A 17,440-nucleotide genomic window follows, 5' to 3' on the forward strand; every position below is an offset into this window, starting at 1 on the left:
TGTTTGGAGAGGAACGCAGCGGTGCTGAAGCAAGTGGGCAGAGGTCCCTCCAGAGAAATGCTCTAGGTTCAGGGAGACTTTCATGAAATATTTCTTAGGATGTCATTCCTTGGCGCGTTTGCGGTGACACTGTGACATCACATGGTCTGCATGAGTGACCATCCTTTTAAGTGTCATCTTCAGACTTTACCTCAATAATGTCATTTTGAGGGTTAACACCAACCCCATACGGTGAGCAACTCTCTCCGTATCCGGGCTGTAGTCCCATTTCTGCCAATTGCCTGCTGTTCGACCGTGGGAAAGTCACTTAACTCCTCTAGGCCTCCTTTTCCTCCTCCATAAAATGGCTATATTCTCCCACTCCCTTAGACTCAGAACCCCATGGGAGTCAGGAATTGTGTCCGATCCGATGCTCTCTTGTATTTATTCCGGCAATTAGTACAGTGCTTGGCACATAGTAAGCCCTTAACAAACACTACTAATAATACTAGTTCCCTGGTTCTACCAGCAATGCTGGGCTTTCATCGGCACAAAGTGAAGGAAAGGAAATCCTCAATAAACCACTCTATGATGAGCCCATCTTCAAGATTTAATTAAACTAGTTTTCCAGCTTTCAGTGATCATAACTTTGGCACTGAAAGATGGGTAAAGACTCCAGTTGAAAATGCCTTCTGGTTCCTCGGGAATGAAATCTGTTCCGTATATCTCTGAAACCCAGTGATATAAATAATTTGATATTAAATATCGCACTGTTTTTACTCTTAGCGCCTTCAGAACCGTGTCTCATCCAAAGGGATTAATCATCCTTCAATAGAATATACCCTTTGGATAAGAGAGGGAGTTGCCTGACAGAGGGGGAGGGGGGAAAACCTTTGTAAAAAGATCTAAATCTTGCCAGAAAGCTACAGAGATTGCTCTGAGGCATTGCTCTGCATTTATTTTTCGGTGTGTCACATAAAGTTGGAGGAAATTTATGTCGACGCCCAGAAAAATTATTTATCCCCAGTAGGTTCCCATGTCTGAGTGGGTATAAATCTACCTTGATAACCCTCATTGTGAAATCAACCCCTCCCTTGGGTAAAGTGAGGGTGGGGGAATGAGCAAGGAGACTGAATCTGCATCCAATCTGTCAGGTTTTGGTTTTTTTTTTTAGTTATGGTATCTAAGTGCTTACTATGTGCCAGGCACTGTACTAAGCAATGGGGTAGATGCAAGATAATTAGAATGGACATAGTCCCTGTCCCAACAGGGCTCACAGTCTTAATCTCCGTTTTCCAGATGAGGTAACTGAAGCCCAGAGAAGTGAAGTAATAATGATAATGATGGCATTTAAGCGCTTACTATGTGCAAAACAGTTGCACAAGTTCCCAGAGCAGAGTGGCAGATCTGTTTTGTTCTCTGTCTCCCCCTTCTAGACTGTGAGCCCACTGTTGGGTAGGGACTGTCTCTATATGTTGCCAACTTGTACTTCCCAAGCACTTAGTGCAGTGCTCTGCACACAGTAAGCGCTCAATAAATACGATTGAATGAATAAATGAATCTGGGATTAGAACCCAGGTCCTTCTGACACCCGGGCCTGTGCTCTAGCCACTAGCTGCTCCTCTGTCTCTCCATCCTTTCCCACTCTAGGGGAAGCAGCGTGGCTCAGTGAAAGAGCCCGGGCTTTGGAGTCAGAGGTCATGGGTTCAAATCCCGGCTCCGCCAATTGTCAGCTGGGTGACTTTGGGCAAGTCACTTCACTCCTCTGGGCCTCAGTTCCCTCATCTATAAAATGGGGTTTAAGACTGTGAGCCCCCCGTGGGACAACCTGATCACCTTGTAACCTCCCCAGTGCTTAGAATGGTGCTTTGCACATAGTAAGCACTTAATAAATGCCATCATTGTTATTATTATTATTATTAGGGGAGCACGGGCTCTATCTAATCTGCCTCTTTAAGGGTCCAGAGGGCATCAGTGTTTGTCAAGGGTCTTGGTCACTGCAGGCACTTCAGTGGTATTTATTGAGCGCTTACTGTGTGTATTAAGCACCCGGGAGAGTACAGTACAACCGACACTGCCCTCAGTGAGCTTACCACCACCTCCCCTTGTGTGTTCTCCCTCTTCCTCCTCCATCTCCTGATTGGGTAGGGACCGTCTCTATATGTTGCCAACTTGTACTTCCCAAGCGCTTAGTACAGTGCTCTGCACACAGTAAGCGCTCAATAAATACGATTGAATGAATGAATGAATTTACCACCTCCTCTTCATCCTTGTCCCCCTACCCTTCTTCCTGCCTTGCTTTCTCCCTGTTCCATCCAGTCTCTCCCCCCACCTTCATTGGGGGAACAACTCCAAGACAAAACCTCAAGACCGCAGACATTAACCGTAATAAGCTAAACCAACTAAGAGAGGAATTGGAGTGCCGGCACTGTAACAAAATCCAGATCATTTTCTCCCTTTTCCTGCCGACCTGTTCCGTCACAGAGGCTAAGGATGATCTATTCTGCTATTAAGAGCTCTTTGCTTTTTGCTTTTGGGACCGAGCTCAGGACAGCAGAGTAATCGGTTCCTGTCAGAAGCAGCGTGTCCTAGTGGAAAGAGCCTGGGCTTGGGAATCAGGAGACCTAGGGTCTAATCCGCGTAAAGTCTTGATGCTCCAGGGGTTCATCGTGGAGCCACTGGATCGTGGTTTTCGCCTTTGTGCGAGTGGTGATGGCTTGCGGCGAGCCATCCACACTCTCTCACCTGGTCTCCCTCTGCCCCGCGGCCCACTATGTCCCGGTGCTTGGCGGGGGAAAATGGGAGTGGTCACAGACCAGAGTGTCTCCAAGAACTCTAGACTTCTAGACTGTGAGCCCGTTGTTGGGTAGGGACCGTCTCTATATGTTGCTAACTTGTACTTCCCAAGATCTTAGTACAGTGCTCTGCACACAGTAAGCGCTCAATAAATACGATTGAATGAATGAATGAACTCAGCAGTCACCCCTGACTCTATAGAGAACCAGGGTCAAAGGCGACATGACCAGCAGAGAGAGGTGCTTAATTGGTGCTGTGGGTGGAGTCCATCTCACTCTGGGAGAACAACTACCCCAAACCCACTTGGGTGGTTCAGGCCATCCCTCTTGCCTGGAATCAGTCAGTCAGTGGTATGTACTGAGCGCTTACCGTGTCCACAGAACTGTCCTAAGCATGGGGCAGAGTACAATACCCTGGGTAGATATGCGCCCTGCCCTTAAGGAGCTTATATTCTAGTGGGCTGTGAGGAGTTTACAGTCTCTTGTGTGCAGAGCACTGTAGTAAGCATGTAGGAGAGTACCATAGAGCTAATAAGCAGCAAGAAGCAGCGTGGCTCAATGGAAAGAGCCCAGGCTTTGGAGTCAGAGGGCATGGGTTCAAATCCCAGTTCCACCAATTGTCAGCTGTGTAACTGTGGGCAAGTCACTTCACTTCTCCGGGCCTCAGTTCCCTCATCTGTAAAATGGGGATGAGCTCTGTGAGCCCCCCGTGGGACAACCTGATTACCTTGTACCTCCCCAGTGCTTAGAACAGTGCTTTGCACATAGTAAGTGCTTAATAAATGCCATTATTATTATTAATAATAATAGACTAATCCCTGCCCACGAGGAGCTATTGGGCTTTGAGGAATTTACAATCTACTATATGTCAAGTGCTACACTAATCATTCAATCGATGGTATTTATTGAGGGCTTACTGTTACTGTGTGCCGAACCCTGTACTAAGCGCCTGGAAGAGTGCAATACAACAGAGTCAGTAGACTTACAGTCTAGAGGGACTCCGTCTCATCTCGCATCTGGCAGGCCACCACTCTCCCCATCTTCAGTGCCCTACTAAAGTCACATCTCTCAGGGTAATGTTTGCCTCCACAATTTCCTCCATCGGACACGGGGCACGGTGCGGCCAAACCCGGAGCGGCAGTTCTCACGTCTGTCTATCTGATGCAGAAGTTTACGAGGCTGATGCCTTGAGTTTGGGATAATATATTAGTTTTGGACCGGGAAAAAAAAATGTAAATCGTGTCAGGAAAAAGATGGAATGCTTTGAAGTGCCTTTTGTGCAGCCATAAACTCAAGATACAGCAGAGTAATATACAAGCTACATTACCTCAGGACGAGAAATTGGAGGTGTCCTAAACAATCCATCTCAGAGGATGAAAACTCTCAGCAGCTGAAGTCCCCGTTCCAAATCTGGTTCTGCACCCAGTTTCTTTCCGGGCTGGGGAAACCAGATCTGGCGATGAGGAGAAAATGTTGACCCGGGCTTTACCCCTGATGGGAAAATCAGAGTTGCGTCTAAGATCAAGTGAGGCTGACAGTTGCCCAAACCTTCAGCATCGTCGGGGGCCCCTTCGCTGATGCTCTGAAGCCCGCTGTCTCCCATCCATCGCCTTCCCCACCCTAAAAATCCCTGCCTCCTCCTTGCCCCCACACAGCGAGAAGTTGGCACCTGTGACCGTTGTCGGTGACATTTACTGAGCACTTGAGTGCCAAGCACTGTACTCAATGCCTGCAAGTGTTCCGCAACAGCAAGACAAGAATGTAGCCATGATGTAATGTAAGCCACACTGCTGGCAAATCGAGCATCTTTTATTTTCCTCTTAATGGTATTTTTTAAGTGCTTATTATGTGCCAGGAACTGTACTGTGGGCTGGGGGAAATATAAGATCATCAGGTTTGGCACTGTCCCTGTCCCACACAGGGTTCGCAGTGTAAGTTGGAGGGAGGAGGACTGTAGTAAGCGCTAAGGTAGATATTATACCATCAAGTCAGACACAGTCCCTGCCCCAAGTGGGGCTCACTGTCTAAGGGGACGGGAGGACGTGCCCACGATCCACTGCTGCTCTTGCTCACTGTGGTTGCCAGGTGCAGGCTGGTACTTGCTCAGTCTGGGCTCAGTTTAGCTTCCGTGGCATTTGGGGACTTGTAGTTTGGTCATTCCAGAATGCCAGGGAACTTTAGCCCCCACATCTCTCTGCCGTTTCCCCCACGCTCCCTGTCTCTGAGAAGGAAGTGTCCAAGCTTGGGCACTGCTGTATTTTTGTCAGCCATCGCAGCCCCGGCCTGACTGTGACTGTTGTTCTATCCCATATATAATGGAGGTCCTGTTTTGTCACCTGTCCCTGCCGTTGGTCAGTGGGAAGAGTACGGCCAGATCCAGCATCAAAGGATAATAATGTTGGTATTTGTTAAGCGCTTACTATGTTCAAAGCACTGTTCTAAGCGCTGGGGTAGGTACAACGTAATCAGATTGTCCCACGAGGGGCTCACAGTCTTCATCCCCATTTTACAGATGAGGGAACTGAGGCCCAGAGAAGTGAAGTGACTTGCCCAACGTCACACAGCTGACAAGTGGTGGAGCCGGGATTTGAACCCATGACCTCTGACTCCAAAGCCCGGGCTTTTTCCACTGAGCCATGCTGCTTCCCCTAAGGATGGGATGGGTTCAGGATGGGTTCAGCTCTCCCGGTGTACACTGCTAAATCCATCAGTAGTCCTGGTTGAGCCTCAGCTGTGTGCAGAGCACTTTTGAGGAAGTAGATACAGTCTCTGCCTCCCGAGAGTTTACAGCCTACTGTGTGCAGAGCACTGTACTAAGCATTTGGGGGAACTAGCACAAATCAAGCGCTTAATACAGTGCTCTGCACACAGCAAGCGCTCAATAAATACGATTGAATGAACCTAGCGGAAAGGGCACAGTCCTAGAAATCGGGGGACCTGGGTTCCAATCCCGGCCCCGCCACTTGCCTGGTGTGTGACACCTTGAGCAAGTCACTTTACTTGCAATTGGATTTGTTCCCTTCCTTCACCCCACCCTCAGCCCCCAGCGCTTGTGTTCATAGCTGTGCTTTCTTTATTTATATCAATGTCTGTCTCCCCCTCTAGGTTTAAGTTCACTGTGGGCAGGGAACTCATCTACCAACTCTGTTATATTGTCCTCTCCAAGCGCTTAGTACAGTGCTCTGCACTCAGTAAGTACTCAATAAATACCATCGATCGATTAATTTAACTCCTCTGACCTCATTTTCCTGATTGTCAAATGGTGATTAAATACCTATTCTTCCTCCTTCCTGGACTGTGAGCCCCATAAGGGACAGGGACTGTGCCCAACCTGATTACCTTGTATTTTCCCCAGTGCTAAACACAGTGCTTGGCACATAGTAAGTGCTTAACAAATACCACAGTTATTACTAGTAGCAGTAGACACAATCATGCTTAACAAATACCACAATTATTACTAGTAGTAGTAGACACAATCCCCACCTTCCAAGAGTTTACAGGCTACTCCGTTCCGAGCACCGTAGTAAGTTTTTGGGAGAGTAGACCAGAGTTAGAAGACATGGTCCCCATCCTCAAGATGCTTACGGTCCCCTGAAGGAGACAAATACTAAAATCCACAGAACATAAAGGCTGTGGTTGGTCCCAGGGTGAGAGGGTGTTGGGAAGCCAACTGAGTAGAAAAAACAAGTGGAGTATTGAAGAAATTGCCCAGATAATTGAGCCCTTCAAAAACCCACTTCAGCCAGAGATATCAAGCTCTCCGAAGAAGATCATCATCATCATCATCAATCGTATTTATTGAGCGCTTACTGTGTGCAGAGCACTGTACTAAGCGCTTGGGAAGTACAAGTTGGCAACATATAGAGACAGTCGCTACCCACCAGTGGGCTCACAGTCTAAGATATGGTTCCTGGGCTAAGGTGAGCTGGAGGCCTGACAGGTCTTCCTTTCACCTCCCCTCCCCTCACTGTGGTGGTGTAGACAGGCTTGGAATAAAAACATTTTAGTAGCAAATGACTAGTGTCACATCGTTGGTAATAAGGAAATTAAAATCTGACAGACAGTCATCGCCGCATGCCCTGGCCACGAGCGCTGGGCTGTGACTCAAATGAAAATTAATGTCTTCCCCTGGCTTATTGGATGTTCTACATTTACAAATGATGCAGGCATTTTAGTTGAACATTGAGTGATTACGCTGAGAATAGTGATTTCCATATTCTGTTGGCGTGGGCTTCTGCGTGAGACAGATGGAAGAGGTGATTCTGTGCGCAGGTTTTCCTGCTTCCTCCTCTGGGGACTTTTCTCCCTTTGCCATCTTGGGCCACCACGCGGCCCCAGATGGGGAGAGGGTCCCCCGAGTTTCTCCGGCCGATCCCGGGGTCCGAGCCACAAGGGCCTTGTGTTTGCAGGATGTCTCAGAGCCCCAGGCTGGACCAATTTCTCCTACCCTGATCTGTAAGGCGGCGATTCTTCATCCCTTGATAAAGGACTCAGGTCATTCAGGAAGTCATCTTTGCCCAGAGAAGTAGCAGAAGAGCCTACTTATCCTGAAGCGGTGTTGCCTAGTGGCTAGAGCATAGGCTTGGGAGTCAGAAGGACCTGGGTTCTAATCCTCGTTCTGCCACATGTCTGCTGAGTGACCTTGGGCAAGTCGCTTCATTTCTCTGTGCCTCAACTACTTCATCTGTAAAGTGGGGATTAAGACTCTGAGCCCCATGTGGAACAGGGACTGTGTCAAACCTGATTACCTTGTATCTACTCCAGCACTCAGAAAGCGATTGGCACATAGGGCTGAACAAATACTATTATTATTATTGTTCTTCTTCCACTATACCCCAGTTCTTTTTTAAAAAAAAATATGTTAAAGATATTTGTTGAGCTAGTTTAAGCCAACTGCATCAGGATGAAACGAGCTGAATAAATAGTTGTATGGCCATACAAATGACTACGGGCTGAGAATGGATGGGAGTGAAATGCAGTGTTATGAATCTAACAGGAAAGGTTTCCTGGAGGAGGTGGGACTTTAGAAGGTCCTAAAAGTTTGGGGGGAAGATCACTCAGTCAATTGTACTAATTCAGTGCTTGCTTTGTGCAGAGCACTGTACAGAGCGCTTGCGTGAGTATAGTATAACAATATAACAGACACATCCCCTCCCCACAACAGATGGAACTCCTTGAGTGGCTAAAGGACAAGAGTGGCATTTGTTTTGGGAGGAGTATGTGTGTGTTGCCGGGGGGAGAGAGAAATGGGAAGGGAATAGGGAGAGAAGGAGAGATAGAGGAGGAAGGAAGGCGGGGCAGTGATTATCATAGAGTGGCTCCCTCTGGCCTCTTCCAGTCTCCCATAACCCAACCCAAGAGGTGAGGATGCCACATCTTTAAAGATTCTATCCCCGTTGAAGTGGTAAGAAGAAAAAAAAACTGGGCCTCTTCAGACTCCTCCAGAATGAAAAGAATTTCTCTTCTTGCTGTCCTTTTATCATAGCCTTCATTTCCCTGATGCTTCGTGGGGAATTTGGAGTCTTTATGATGAAAAATGAGACCTTTATTGTGACAGGACAGCCATCTGATTCATCTCTGACAAGGTTTCCCCTTCTGGTAGCATAAATTTTGTGCCAGCTTAATGATGTCACTCTCCATAATGTGGAATCTAAAACAAGGAGGGAGCCGCTGAGGGCCTCCACCAGGGAAAAGGCAATGAGCAATGTCTTTGAGCTCCCAGCAAGCTCCACTCTGATGCTTCCTCAATTCCTCCCCAGGGCTTGGGGTTTGAATATCTGTCAGTCCCATTTCCTCGGGCGCAATACCTCTGAGGCAGGCCAGTGAAATTTGGAAGGGAAACTTTTCTCTTTGGGCTTTCTGGAGCGCTCCCCATCTGCCATCTTGGCCTGGTGGCTAGAGTACAGGCCTGAGAATCAGAAGGACCTGAGTTCTAATCCTAGCTCTGCCGCTTGTCTCCTGGATGATCTTGGGCAAGTCACTTCACTTCTCTGTGCCTCAGTTACTTCATCTGTAAAACGGGGATTAAGATTGAGAACCGCATGTGGGACAGGGATTGTGTCCAACCTGATTATCTTGTGTCTACTCCAGCGCCTAGTACAGTGCCTGACACCTAGTAAGTGCTTAACGAACACCACAATTATTATTATGATTATCTTGAAGTTGTGGAGGTACCCCCTAACTGCAGTAACCCCACTGCCTAGGGCCTCGGCTGGGCACCCAAAAGTTTAACATCAGTTGGCTAATGAAAAGGACTGAGCATCTGCTGTGTGCAGAACATTGAACTAAGCACTGGGGAGAGTCCAATGGAGAGAAATTGTATAGTGAATAATAATTGTGGTATTTGATAAGTATTTATTATGTCCCAAGCACTCTGCTAAACATTGGGGTAGATGCAATACAATAATCCTATTGAGTGCTTTTTGGGTGGCAAGCACTGTAGTAAGCACTGGGGTAAACACCAGAAAATCAGGTTGGACACAGTCCTTGTCCCACAAGGGGCTCATTGTCCAAGTAGAAAGGAGAACAAGCATTGAATCCCTATTTTACAGATGAGGAAACAGGCACGGTGAAGGGACTTGCCCAAGGTCTCACATCAGCATGTGGAGGAACCAGGATTGCAGCGTGGCTCAGTGGAAAGAGCACAGGCTATGGAGTCAGAGGTCATGGGTTCGAATGCCAGCTCTGCCACATGTCTGCTGGGTGACCTTGGGCAAGTCACTTAACTTCTCTGAGCCTCAGTTACCTCATCTGTAAAATGGGGATTAAGACTGAACCCCATGTGGGACAACCTGATCACCTTGTTACTCCCCCCCCCAGTGTTTAGAACAGTGCTTTGCGCAGAGTAAATGCTTAACAAATGCCATTATTATTATTATTATAACCCAGATCCTCAGAGTCCTGGGCTTTTTCCAGCAGGCCATGCAGCTTCTCAGGCCCTGCTCAAACAGTCCTCAAGAAGCTTGAAATCTAGCAGAAAGACAGACAAAATAGTTTTAAAAAAGAGGCAGACTTGTTCAAATAGTAAAGAGAAGCAACGTGATCTAGTAGAAAGAAGTGAAGCGACTTCATAATAATAATAATAATAATAATAATTGCATTTATTAAGCGCTTACTATGTGCCAAGCACTGTTCTAAGCGCTGGGGAGGTTACAAGGTGATCAGGTTGTCCCACGGGGGGCTCACAGTCTTCATCCCCATTTTACAATTGAGGCAACTGAGGCCCAGTGAAGTAACTTGCCCAAAGTCACACAGCTGACAACTGGAGGAGCTGGGATTTGAACCCCTGACTTCTGACTCCAAAGCCCAGACTCTTTCCACTGAGCCACGCTGCTTCTCCACAGCAGACAAGCAGCGGAACAGGGATTAGACCCCGTGACCTTCTGAGTCCCGGGCCTGTGCGCTACCCGCTAGACCATGCTGCTTCTCTGTGAAGAAACTGATTTGTCCATATAGGGGCTGCAGAAGGGTGGGAGGAGGTCTAGCACGGCCCTCCCTGACAACCCAGAGGGAGGCTGCGTACGGGAACATAAAATGAGCCAAACGAGGCCACGACTGGGGAGCACTAATGGAAATTCACAAGAAAGCAGCTCCCCTCCGTCCTCCGGGCCGAGGTGCGAGTCCGTAAAAGCCTGTGCCAGAAAGCTTCCGCAAGGAGGGGGAGAAATTATTCTCATTAGCACTAATAGCAAATAATGGTCTGAGTGCGAGGTGTGAGACATTCCACTTAAATAGCACACACTTTTCTGGGGTGGTAATTTAGGCTGACTTCTCAAACCCCATGTCTGGTTCTCTCCGCACAATTAACGCTCCATCCACACTCCCTCCCCCCTGCTCCCGCTACCCCAATCTCTTCTCCCTTTTGATTGTCAGGGGACACCGGCCCAGCACACCCTCCCGTCCCCCCAGGTGAGAAGGTACCAAGAGCCTGGGACCCTCCCCTGTTTTAATTCCTCTTTCCTATTTAGGAGTAAGAGCGCTGTTGTGTTGAAATATCCCCCGTCTCCATCAGGCGCTGCCGAGATGAGAGAATATTCTTGTACTCTATTTCCCCTATCCCTAAATCTACTTTAATATCTGATTCCCCCTCTAGATTGTAAGCTCCTTTTGGGCAGGGAACGGGTCTACCAACTCTGTTGTACTGTACTTTCCCAAGGGCTCAGTACAGTGCCTAGCACACAGTAAGCAGCAAGGCTCAGTGGAAAGAGGCTTGGGAGTCAGAGGTCATGGGTTCTAATCCCGGCTCCACCACATGTCTGCTGTGTGACCTTGGGCAAGTCACGTCACTTCTCTGAGCTTCAGTTCCCTCATCTGTAAAATGGGGATTAAGACTGTGAGCCCCACGTGGGACAGCCTGATCACCTTGTATCCCCCCAGCGCTTAGAACAGTGCTTTGCACAGAGTAAGCGCTTGACAAATACCATCATTGTTATTATTATGACTGCTGTATGACCTTGGGCAAGTCACTTCTCTGACCTTCAGTTCCCTCATCTGTAAAATGGGATTAAGACTGTGAGCCCCATGTGGGACAACCTGATCACCTTGTGTCCCCCCCCAGAGCTTAGAACAGTGCTTTGCACATTGTAAGCGCTTAACAAATGCCATTATTATTATTATTAATTATTATTATTATTATTATTATTATTCGCTCAAAAGATACCATTAATTGAGAGAAGGCAGGGAATACTAATTATTATGTCAAGCAGGGAATATAATCACATCAACCCAAACGAATGCCAGTCAGACCGTTTGAGAATAGCAGCCGACCTTTGTCCCCAGTTTTGGGGGCCAGGATAGGGGCACATAGTATCCTCATCCTTGGCTCTTCCCACGAAAGAGTTTTCTCAAGGCGGTGGCCAGTCAGACACTGGGGAAGCTTTGGTGTTCATTCATTCAATCGTATTTATTGAGCGCTTACTGTGTCCAAAACACTGTACTAAGCACTTGGGAGAGCACAATATAACAGACAGACACATTCCCGGCCTCTGAGATGGAGTCCTTGGGCTCAGCTTCACTTGGAACTCGATCTGCCGATGATTTTCTGTCTCTCTCGCTGGACTGTAAGCTCCCAGAGGGCAGGGATTATGACTTCTCACTCCATTGGACACTCATTTATTTTCATGGTATTTGTGAAGCATTTACTATGTGCTAGGCACTGTAGTAAGCACTGGGGAAGATACAGTATAATCTGGTTGGACCCAGCTCGTGTCGCACGTGGGGTTCACAGTCGTAATCCCCATTTTGCAAATGAGGGAACTGGGGCCAAAGGTCAAACAGTGGACAAGTGGCAGAGCCGGGATTAGAACCTAGATCCTTCTCCCAAGCGCTCTCTTCAGTGCTCTGCACAGTCAATAATAATAATAATAATGGTAATAATAATGGTGATGGCTGGGAAACCCAATGCAGGCCATCTTTGCCCACTGCTTCTACTCAGTGTGTTAACTCAGCAGCGAGATATAAATGTCTCGTCTGTGAATGTTATTTAATGCACGCAGAAGCTGAGATCCTGGAGGCGGAAACAGAGCAGACTTGTTTGCGTTCCATATGTGTGCGTGCCGAGGACTACAACTTCCTAGAAGCGGATACATGTGTGCACACAAACACACCCAGAGTGATTTGGGTTTCGACTTTTGTGACTGCGAATTTTGATTCCACTGCTCCAGACTCCGCTTGAATGTTCGAGTAAAACAATTAGGATGTTAATAAGGCATAGCAAGCAGGAGGCTATCCAACAACAGAGTTTCAGAATTGTAGAGATGGAACCATTTTGGTGTTGCAATTAGCTGTGTTATTAATCTTTTCATGAAGAGATAATAACAGAGTTATCAATCATTATTAATTTCCTATTTCATTGAAAAGATGAGACCCACTGAAGATGATGATCTTATTACGAGCAGAGTTTTTCTATTTTGTCTTTTTAAAGGTATTTTCTTCCCCTTGAGAGACATGGCTGAAATGTGAGAATCCATTGTGTTGGTTGGCAACAGTGGAGATGGTCTCACTGTTTATTTCAGAGCTGGGGGTTCAATACCTGATCTCCCTTCCCTCTAGACTGTGAACCCCAACAGGGACAGGAACCCCGACCGAACTGTTAAACTTGTATCTACTCCAGCGCTTAGAACAGGGCTCAACACATACTAAGCGCTTAACAAATACCATAAGCACCATAATAATCATGATGGTATTTGTTAAGCACTTACTATGTGCTATGTGCTATGTCGGATCTGTCATTCCAGTCCTCATGCATTGCTCCACCCGAGCTTACGTTATTGTTAACATTACACCCTCAACTCCACAGCACTTATGTGCATATCTTTAAATCATATATTATGAATTACTCATTTATATGAAGGTCTGTCTCCCCCTCTAGACTGTAAGCTCATTGTGAGCAGGGAATGTGTCTGCTACTGTTGTATTATACTCCCTCAAGAGCTTAGTACAGTGCGCTGCACGTAGTAAATGCTTAGTAAATATCATTGATTTCTACACATTTATTAAAATCACCGGTTAATCATATTCTTTCATTTTTTTCATTCTTTCGTTCATTCTTTCATTCTTTCATTTTTTCTAGACTGTGAGCCCACTGTTGGGTAGGGACTGTCTCTATATGTTGCCAACTTGTACTTCCAAAGCGCTTAGTACGGTGCTCTGCACACAGTAAGCGCTCAATAAATACGATTGATTGCAAAGCACTGTTCTAAGCGCTGGGGAGGTTACAAGGTGATCAGGTTGTCCCACAGGGGGCTCACAGTTTTAATCCCCGTTTTACAGATTAGGTAACTGAGGCCCAGTGAAGTGACTTGCCCAAAGTCACACAGCCGACAGTTGGCGGAGCCAGAATTTGAACCCATGACCTCTGACTCCAAAGCCCATGCTCTTTCCACTGAGCCACGCTGCTTCTCCTAATCATCATCAGTAACTTATCCATTAGCTCCACTGTCCTCCTGTGGATTCAGTGATTAATATGTTGGTAAAAGAGGAGAGTGAAGACTTGCTAGCATAGGAACTCTTCTTCCCGCTCCCTCGGCCCCACCTTTATACCACAGAATTAGGGCAAATGCAGTTTGCCAAGCATGTGTGGGATTTGATGTGTGATGATGTTAATTCACTTTGCAGCTGTAGAATGATAATGGTGATAATCATGGTATTTATTAAGCACTGCCTATATGCCAGGCATTATGCTAAACTCGAGGATAGATGCAGCGTGGCTCAGTGGAAACAGCACGGGCTTTGGAGTCCAGAGGTCTGGGGTTCAAATCCCGGCTCTGCCAATTGTCAGCTGTGTGACTTTGGGCAAGTCACTTAACTTCTCTGGGCCTCAGTTACCTCATCTGTAAAATGGGGATTAAGACTGTGAGCCCCTCGTGGGACAACCTGATCACCTTGTAACCTCCCCAGCACTTAGAACAGTGCTTTGCACATAGTAAGCACTTAATAAATGCCATCATTATTATTATTATTATAATCAGAATGGACACTGTCCTTATCCCACACAATGACCACCCCCTAAAAGGGAGGGAGACCAGGTGTTTTTAGGCCCGTTTTAAAGATGAGAAACTGAGGCACAGAGAGGGAAGTGACTTGCCCAAGGTTACTCGGGCTGGGACTAGAACCTGGCTCTCCTGCCTCCCGCCAGTCCCCTTCTGACTTTCCATGAGGGCAAACTTCCTCCAGGTTATGTAACTGGGAACCAGTTACATTTGTTCAATATCGTTCAATTTGTCTCTCCTTTCTGGAGAGTGATCTCTCTTCCCAATTCTGAAGTCTGGACGTCTAGTTCGGGGCCTTTGAAATAGTGTGGCCTAGTGGAAAGAGCACATGCCTGAGAGTCAGACGACCCAAGTTCTAATTCCTGCTCTGCCACTTGTCTGCTGGGTGACCTTGGGCAAGTCACTCTATTTCTCTGTTCCTCAGTTCCCATTTTGCAGACGAGGGACAGGTACTGCGTCCAACCTGATTAACTTGTGTCTTCTCCAGTGCTTATAACAGTGTTTGACACATAATAAGCACTTAACAAATACCTTTAAATAATAAATCTGTTTTCTTGACCACGGAGGGCCTGTTTTATCATTTGAATATAAAGAGCGGTGGTTATTCCACATTTGAAAGTGTGCCTTTGGGCTTGGATTTATTTTTTTTCCTTTTTTATTTTCTTGCAGACCGTTCAGCTTTTTCTCTGTTGAGGTTGGCAGCTCCCACCCCACGGTCCCTGAGGTAAGCGAACTGGACAACCTTTCTGTCCAGGCTACAACTTCTCATCAGCTCATCTGTTGGACTCATGACGATCAAATCAATTAAGAATTCATGGCTTGATGGGGTTTTGCCTGGATCAGACAGAGGGTATGCGGCGGCAGGTGGGCAAAGCTGTTGATTTTGGTGTTCAATCTTGACCATTCCGTCAGACAACCGGGTGGACAGAAAGCATGCATGGTTCCTCTACACGGAGCCTCCCCACGGGGTCAGCTCAACACCCACTGACTGGACGCTTACTACTGGGGGAATTGTTCCAGGAGGGGGGCAAGTGGGTCGGTGGCCCAGAAAATGTTGGGGCTCTCCTGACCAGAGTCCCTGAGCCACCCTGCTCCCACCCCAGGGGCTTCCCACCCCACTTTGAGACTCAGGAAGGTGAAGATGGCAGCAGTAGGAAACTAGGAGTCCTGGGGAAGACTTCCTGAGGCAGAATGGTAGCCTGGAAGGCCAGTGTATTCCGCTCTCCCGAATTCTCTTCCCCAACCCCCACACCAGCACATCACCCCAAGCTCCTTCGCATCCCTCTTCCCCCTCCCCTCAAGGATTGCATTAGAGGGGCAGTTTGGCCCCGGGGTCCTCCCTCTGGAGAAACAAACCTGTCTGTCTCTGGGTATCCGGCCTTCAGAGCTCCTCCGGCAGGGGCAGGGTGTTAGTTGAGGGCTTTAAGTAAGCTGGCCGAGGGGTTTATCAAGGGCATCAGAATCAATTTGGATAAATTCATGAGCAAGAACCAGTGAAACCAGGGAGAGGACGTTAGAGATCGAGAGAGGAAAGCCGTGCTGGATCACTGGAGTGGAATCCAGGATGGAGAGGGCAGAGCAGGGGTGTTGGACCGTGCTGGGTCCCTGAGGGAGAGTAAAGGATGGAGAGAGAGAGAGTTGGGGAGTTGGATGGCCCATGCTGGGTCCCTGAGGGAGAGTCAAGGGTGTTGGGTGGATCATGCTGGGTCACTGGGAGTGTCTGGTGTTAGATGACCCATCCTTAACCATGAGGGTTAGGAGCCCAGGGGGGCTGCAAGTACACAGTTCACCCAGGGGTCCTGGTGCCACCAACAGAGACAGAGTCCTGGACTGGCTGGACTGTGGGTGTGACCTAGAAATGGCCTTACTCAAGATACCATGTTCTTGTCTGTGACCAACGTATTGCTCCGGTGCTTAGAACAGTGCTTTGCACATAGTAAGCACTTAACAAATACCATTATTATTATTATTATTATTATTATTATCATTATTATGTGATGTTCCGTCTTATTTGTCCAGCTTAAAGAAGGGTTTGGCAAGTAGGGACCCCAGGCCATGTTTGTAGCAATCAAAAGAATCATCCTCAAGAGCAGCTAAAAACCTAACACCTCCCCCTCCTTGTCCTTCTCCCCTCCTCTCTTCCTCTTCTTATCAGCCCGTATTAACCATCAAGATACAATACCTCCCAGCTCAGGAAAATCCAGCGTTTGTGTTAAAATGCAGAAAAGCCAAGGCATTTTTTTTTCCCCCTTTCAGAAAGCCTGTTTCTCCGGGTTTGCGATCTGAGATAGAGGAAATGTCATTGTATTTACTTTTCGGGAATTGAATCCAATCACAGCAAAAGATCTTTTTGTGAAAGGAGCCGGTTCAGTCTTGCATTCAAACAGCAAATCTCTGCGTCTCCCTCTGAACGACCTTGTCCAGAGCCGCTCCCCTGCTCTCGTCCAGCTCCTCTGCATCCTTGCGCCGCTGGTGGGATGAGGTTTGGGAGCATGGCGTGGCGTGGGCCCCACTCCTGCTCAGATCATCCTCCGCCTACCGCAGCACAGAGCACAGTGCTAGGCACAGAGTCAGTGCCGAAGCAGTGTACTCATTAATGGGAGAGGGACAGGTCTCCGGGGTGGGAGATGGTTCAAAATGAACCACAGCCCACCCTAGTCCCCGGTATTGTGGGATTGGCCTCTCATAGACCCTTCCATCCCCACCCCACCACTGCACATTCTAGAAAACTCCCCGTGTTGTGTCACTAGCGGGCAATTAGAGATGGAGAGGGGAGAGTCAGGGTGTCGGATGGTCCATGCTGGGTCACTGTGGGGGAGTCAGGGATGGAGAAGGGAGAGTCAGGGGGGTTGGATGGACCATGCTGGGTCATGGGAAGAGAGTCAGGGATGGAGAGGGGAGAGTCGAGGGGTTGGATGGTCTGTGCTGGATCACTAGGGGAGAGTCAGGGGGATGGGAAAGTCTGTGCTAGGCCACTGCGGGAGAGTCAGGGATGAGGAGAGTCAGTGGTGTGGGATGGTCTAACCCTCCCCATGATGTAGATGTTCAGGAGGGCGTCCAGCACTCAGTTCTACCTAGGTTCCAGGTGCCTAGGTCAGACACTGCATCTTAGTCCGGATGGACCACTGGTGGTCCAGCTCAGGACCTGCTGTTGTTCTCATGTTTGTTTTTAAAATA

General features: G+C 47.8%; 1 protein-coding gene across 1 annotated transcript in view; it reads left to right on the forward strand.

Annotated features, from left to right (window-relative positions):
- The window catches only part of TENM4 (teneurin transmembrane protein 4), a 391,883-nt gene that overhangs the window by 211,648 nt on the left and 162,795 nt on the right, over positions 1 to 17,440 (forward strand). The window contains exon 4 of the mRNA XM_038761748.1: positions 14,933 to 14,987. The gene's annotated coding sequence lies outside the window, so the exon portion shown is untranslated. The remainder of the gene's footprint in view (positions 1 to 14,932; positions 14,988 to 17,440) is intronic.

Source organism: Tachyglossus aculeatus, chromosome 20 (genome assembly GCF_015852505.1).
Source record: "Tachyglossus aculeatus isolate mTacAcu1 chromosome 20, mTacAcu1.pri, whole genome shotgun sequence".
Classification (NCBI taxonomy): Eukaryota; Metazoa; Chordata; class Mammalia; order Monotremata; family Tachyglossidae; genus Tachyglossus; species Tachyglossus aculeatus.